At 46.4% G+C, this 6,900-nt stretch overlaps 1 pseudogene; it reads right to left on the bottom strand.

Moving 5' to 3' along the window:
* Nucleotides 1–3,208: 3,208 nt before the first annotated feature.
* On the bottom strand, nt 3,209–4,580 carry LOC119309174 (annotated as a pseudogene).
* Nucleotides 4,581–6,900: the final 2,320 nt, after the last annotated feature.

Consider the following 6,900-nt stretch of genomic DNA (forward strand, 5'->3'; position numbering starts at 1 on the left):
CCACGAGCAAAACATGATCAACACCAAGACTCCATGGGTGTTAGAATCATTACAATGTAGTCTAGATTATTGACTCTAGTGCAAGTGGGAGACCGAAGGAAATATGCCCTAGAGGCAATAATAAAGTTGTTATTTATATTTCCTTATATCGTGATAAATGTTTATTATTCATGCTAGAATTGTATTAATCAGAAACTTGATACATGTGTGGATACATAGACATAACACAATGTCCCTAGTATGCCTCTACTAGACTAGCTCATTAATCAAAGATGGTTAAGTTTCCTAACCATAGACATGTGTTTTCATTTGATGAATATGATCACATCATTAGGAGAATGATGTGATGGACAAGACCCATCTGTTAGCTTAGCATAATGATCATTAAGTTTTATTGCTATTGCTTTCTTCATGACTTATACATATTCCATTGACTATGAGATTATGCAACTCCCGAATACCGGAGGAATACCTTGTGTGCTATCAAACTTCACAATGTAACTGGGTGATTATAAAGATGCTCTACAGGTATCTCCGAAGGTGTTTGTTGGGTTGGCATAGATCGAGATTAGGATTTGTCACTCCGAGTATCGGAGAGGTATCTCTGGGCCCTCTCGGTAAAGCACATCATGATAAACCTTGCAAGCAATGTGACTAATAAGTTAGTTACGGGATGATGCGTTACGGAACGAGTAAAGATACTTGCCGGTAACGAGATTGAACTAGGTATGAAGATACCAACGATTAAATCTCGGGAAAGTAACATACCGACGACAAAGGGAATAACGTATGTTGTCATAACAGTTCGACCGATAAAGTTCATGGAATATGTGGGAACCAATATGAGCATCCAGGTTCCGCTATTGGTTATTGACCAGAGAGGAGTCTCGGTCATGGCTACATAGTTCTTGAACCTATAAGGTCCGCACGCTTAACGTTCGATGATGATTTGTATTATATGAGTTATGTGATTTGGTGAACGAATGTTGTTCGGAGTCCCGGATGAGATCACGGACATGACGAGGAGTCTAGAAATGGTCGATAGGTAAAGATTGATATATTGGAAGGTAGTATTCAGACATCGGAAGTGTTCCGGAATGTACCGGGTACATATCGGAGTTCCGGGGGGGTTACTGGAACCCCCCGGGGGAAGATATGTGCCATATGGGCCATAGGAGGGAGGCACACCATCCAACAAAGGGGTTGCGTGCCCCCCACCAGGGAGGAGTCCGAAATTGGACAAGGGGAGGGAGCGGCGCCCCCCTTTCCTTCTCCCCCTCTCTGTCCTTCCCCCTTTCCCCCTCTGGTAAAAGGAAAGGGGTGGGGGGCAAATCCTACTATGACCCCAAGTAGGACTCCTCCTACTTGGGGCGCGCCTAGGGACAGCCTCCTCTCCCTCCCTCCTTTATATACGGGGGGGGGGGGCGCCCCTAGAACACACATCAATTGTCCCAAGCCGTGTGCAGCGCCCCCTCCACAGTTTACGCCTCTGGTCATATTCACGTAGTGCTTCGGCGAAGCCCTGCGTGGATAACTTCACCATCACCGTCACCAGGCCGTCGTTGTAATGAAACTCTCCCTCGACACTTTGCTAGATCAAGAGTTCGAGGGACGTCATCAAGCTGAACATGCACAGAACTCAGAGGCATCGTACGTTTGACGCTTGATCGGTTGGAACGAGAAGAAGTTCAACTACATCTACCGCGTTGTCAAACGCTTCCGCTTTCGGTCTACGAGGGTGCATGGACACAATCTCCCCTCTTGTTGCTATGCATCTCCTAGATAGATCTTGCATGAGCGTAGGAAATTTTTTGAAATTGCATGCTACGTTCCCCAACACGTCAGTCATTGACTGATTAACCTAATTAACATGTTAATTAGTCTAATTAGATAATTAGGTTAAGTAAGTTTAATTAGTTTAATTAAACCAAATTAATTATGATATTTTCAAATTGCTAGGGTTTGTGTCATTGGGGAGGCACTAACGACGAGGTAAGCCATTGCCAAGGAGACGCCATGGACACCCCCTTCCCTCGAAAAACCACCGCAGGGGAGGAACCAGGGGTCCCCATCTCCATGGGGATGAGTAGAGGAGCAGTGGATGCAAATGTAGCAGAAAGTTGGCTATCCGCGAGCGCGATGGAGCCACACCGCCCATGGGAAATAATATGGGGAACTTCGACAGTGGCAACAGCTGTCAGTAGATAAGAATCTTCTCCTAAGGCTGTGGCTGTCAGCTTGATTTGGCTTGTGTTGGGAGGAAGGGGAAGGAGATAGGTGAAGGACTAGAGGCTATTTTCATTGAATATGGGGCGTGCAACATGTCAATCATTTCAAGGGCATGGTAGTGTTTCTCAATATCGGTTGGTATTGAGATTCATTTCGACATCTCAATTCAGAGGCCATCAAAACAGTCATATTCGGGAGGCCCAATACCAATTTCGAAATCTGAGCCTCAAAACAAACATCCAAACGGGGCCTTAGGCTATTATTTTGTATTTTTGATTTCAATCCTTGGGTACGTGCATTTGTACAGTTGGAACCATCAACTCTCATGCAATGCTAAAAAAGGAAACCGAGAAGACTTTGGTATTTTTTATGTATAACATTGAAAAATTGTTTCGAGAAACCATTGAATTTGTCATGTCTTTGAGGTGGGAGTGCCGAATGCTGCAAGCCATCTGAAATTGGTGAAATAAAACTAAAGCAGAATTGGAGCAGGGTGATAACATAGCAAAGCGACACAATGACCAAAGAACTAAATCCGAGAGGCTCATTATAGTTTCATTTGTTGGCTGGTGGCAATGCATGGGCATTTAATTATTAACATACTAGTGGGTTCTCTATCCACACTTGTCATATTCATAATTCAGGTTGCATCCCACCAATATTCACTTAGCCATGATGACATGGTAAGAATAGTTTGTCTTGCTCGAAAACAATCTCCATTGCCAGCTACATGATGTAAATCTACCATGAAAGAATGCGAGAAAACTAAAACAAAATGAACTGAATGAGCAACCACCTAAATATCAATAGGATACATTACTACAAATGCAGGTAATAGTGAATCAAAATGACAGGCCAATGGTACCACAGGAATTAAATCAAGTTCAAATGTAGTATACAAAATCATGAACAAAATCCTTTACCGATTGTATAGCATCACTTCCACCAAGGAGGTTGGTGGTCCTCATCACTCTGGGGCCTAGATGCCTGATGACATATTACTTTTGTCGAGATTCTGCCCGGCCCTTGCTCGGGTCTGGTAAACTCTTCTTTCATTTATCACTTAGAAAGTACCAGCAGATTGTGCTTTGTGGAGACCCCAGAAGAACACCATCCACGAGGGGAATGCAAGGTGTTTACTTGCCAGTCTTCATGTCAAAAACCATGCCCTGATCCCTACCCCTCCCGCCGATCCAGTACACACAATCACCCTTGAGTCCCAGAATGCCTTCCGCGTTTATCGACACTGAATTGTTCCTCCCAATAAACATCGAGTATCCCCTTAAGTCAGACACAGCGTCCCAACATGGTTGACGTTGGGGGTCATACCTCAGAACAAATATTTCATCATGTGCTACACGACATCGACCCCCTTCTGGCAGGTGCAAAGTAACCGTGCACGACGCATTCCTCCATATTTGGTACAGGTTACCATCACAGAACACCAGGTTCTTGACACTAGTGAAAGTCGAGATTGTGTTGTATGGCCAGGCAAAACTGGTGGTGGCGTCAAACGATAGGTTACTTCCCACAGACAACAACAATGCCTTAATGGTGGCTGGTGCATTTAGATCCGGCCCAGTCCCGTGCATCTGGATGATTTTCCTATTATGCACCACAGGATATGCTGATTTTTTGCCCATGAGGATGATAGGTTCCCGGCGGTGATGATGTGGTAGGAAGAGCACATGAACGTCTACAAACCGAGTGAGGCAGTAGACCGTACCATTTTCATGGTAGAGGAGGTCGGCGAGCTGGTCTCCAACGGTGAGGTGGATGGGGTCGAGGATGGCCCACCTGCTGGCCCTTGCCGTGACGTAGGCAACCCTATTGATGTCACAGATCACAGCGGCCACGAAGTCGTCGGTGGTAGGGTTGGGCGCGAAGACGATCTTGGAGATGAGGCGGTTGTCATAGACAAGCGGGGGTAGGAGGATCTCGGCGGCTCTGATGGGGTGGAAGAGGCTGAGCAGGCTATGGACGTCATCAATGTGGACGGAGAGGGAGAGCCATCCGCTACAACAGCCGAGACAGGTCCTGACCGACGGGATGGTGGTGAGCTTGAAGGAGCGACGCGCGGCAGGGCAGAGCTCGCCCGAAGGGATGGCTTTGAGCTCAAAGGAGCGACGCACGAGGATTGGGGCTGCGGTGGTACGACGCTTGATGGCAGCGGCGATGCAGCGCTTGGCAGGGTCATCGCCATGGTCGATGAGCAGCGACGGTGATGGCGGCGCAAGCGTGTGACGCCATCTCGTGCAGGCGCCCCGCACACTCGTGTAGCACTTGAGGTTATCAAGGCCGTCAGCAATGTGGCAGACTGGCAGGTCTGTCCAGGCTGGGCCTGGCGGCATGGCGGAGCTAGGATTCCGACGAGGTTGGGAAATTTCTAAATGAATAATGAGGGACTTTCGCTCACGCAAAAAAAAGAAAGAAAGAGAGAATCTATGTGCCCTGGCTTACGATGGAAATCTTTTAAAGCATTCGACTGAGCCACAGAAACGTGCATGCAGAAAACTACTTCCAGAAATTGCGGTAACAACTCTATTTTCTGCTATTTTTGGTAAGTCATGATTTGCTTCCACCAAATCAATATAAATTTACTTAATGGTTCCAGAAATTATGTAAAATATCAAATTTGTTTTCCTGGTAATTCGTGATTGCTTCCTGTTTTTTCTGTTATTTTTGGTAAGTCGTGATTGATTGAAATAGACGTATACTCCCAAAGTCCCGAATTAGTTGATTCTGATTTGTCTAATACGGATGTATGTAGACACGGTTTAATGTTCGATACATCTATATCTGAATAAATCTAAGTCAATTAATTTGGGATGGAGGTTGTACAAAATATTAATGCTTTCTAGAAATTACAGATTTGCTTGCAACAAACAACTAAAATGTTTTTTCTTGTAGCACTAGGGTGGCATGGACACTTTAATTTTGCCCAATGCTCAGCATGGGACCATCGACGTTCTCGATCGTTGTTGTGTGGACCGTCCGTTGTGAGTAATGTGGGCTATTTCAATAGTAAAAGCTTTGCCCCAACTCTATCTCCTATAGGTCCCTAAAAAAACTAAGGTGGAAAAAACATTGTTGAAATGTGGGTTGTCGCCGCAGTAACGTCCCTAGCATCTAGCAGCAACTCGCCATCCCCTCGCTCCAACACCACACTCTCCACCTCGCAATCGTGATGGTTATGGTCATAGCATCTCCGGAGGCCGACCCAACATCCCATCTGTGAGTCGCAACATCGGCGGGTGGCATCGCAGCAACAAATTTGCTGGTCACAACACATAGCGACATTGGTCCCAACACATCAAGGTGCCAATCCTAGCACACGGACCATGGTAGTAGCATGCTGAGATGTTGTTCCCAGCATGGAATGACCATGGTCGCATACCGCCCCCCCCCCCAATTTTACTGTTTGGCTGTCATCACCATATCATCGTAGCCACACAAGAGTTCACTACCTTGCACAGCGGTCATGTCCAGTCGCCGGAGGCAGCAGCGTGTGTTTGAGCTTGCAGCTTTGACGCCATGATAATGACGGGGGAGGTGGAGAAGGAGGTCAACGACGAGCATGGGAGGGGGAAATTGAAGCCATCGTGATCACCAACACTTTGTTCATCATCAGGATCATCATATCCATCCACATCTTCACTCACACCATCTCATCTTCAAACCCTAGATCTTCCCTCTTGCTCAATCTTTGTATCAAAGCTTGGGTTGGTACCTGGGAGTACTTGTATGTGTTGATTACAGCTTGTAATTGAGGCATAGGAGACTTATTGGTGAAAGATTGTTATGTTCAGATTGTTCTTTGTATATTCATACGTACTAATCATGATCCATATGATGTCTTGTGAGTAGATCCATTAGTTATTGAAGACACGATAGAAGTATGGTTTCCGGTAGTCATGTGAAATTGATTACCGTTTGTCGGTGAGTGTCCTCGAAAGCACGTGACATAAGGAGTAGAGGCAACCCCTTTTGCTGGTTCAAGGACAGCGCGACAAAAAAAACTAAGATATTGCTCCGATAGTGCTATTAATGTCTAATGAATGCAAAGGATTCCAAATATGCGATCTTTATTTCGTTTCCATAGGAAATGGGCTATTTATTGATGAAATCAAGTCAATATATGGAAAGAAGTAAAGAGGAGATAACGGAGATCAAGTGGGAGGTGCACCAGAGAAGATAGAGCAAACAACGATGTTCCATATGACCACACACGCTCGTATGCCCGCTCATATGGACTGCCAAACGCGCCACCTGGTCCACCTGAATAGACTATTTTAAAGGCCCCATGCTCCCCAGGGCTTCCATCTGCGGGCATTGAGGGGCCACCGAGCGGTGACCCTTTGCATGTGGGTGGGGCCATGCTGACTACTCCATTGCCTGTTTCGCCAAGGGAACTGGCGCATGCGTTCTACGAGGAGGTCCAGAGGCAAATCTCCCATATCCTGGCCGCTCCAGAGGCCCCTAAATCACGCCGGTCGTGGAAGCGCAACATACCTGCAGGTTCACCACGTAGGAGCGCCAGAATCGCCAAGAGCAGAAGGCCCTCCACAACCTCCAGGCAGTAGCTGATGTCTGCTAGACTACGTCGGTACTTCCCCAAAGAGGAAGGGATGATGCAGCATAGCGATGGTAGGTATTTCCCTCAGTGATGAG

Source organism: Triticum dicoccoides, chromosome 5B (genome assembly GCF_002162155.2).
Source record: "Triticum dicoccoides isolate Atlit2015 ecotype Zavitan chromosome 5B, WEW_v2.0, whole genome shotgun sequence".
NCBI classification, from domain to species: domain Eukaryota; kingdom Viridiplantae; phylum Streptophyta; class Magnoliopsida; order Poales; family Poaceae; genus Triticum; species Triticum dicoccoides.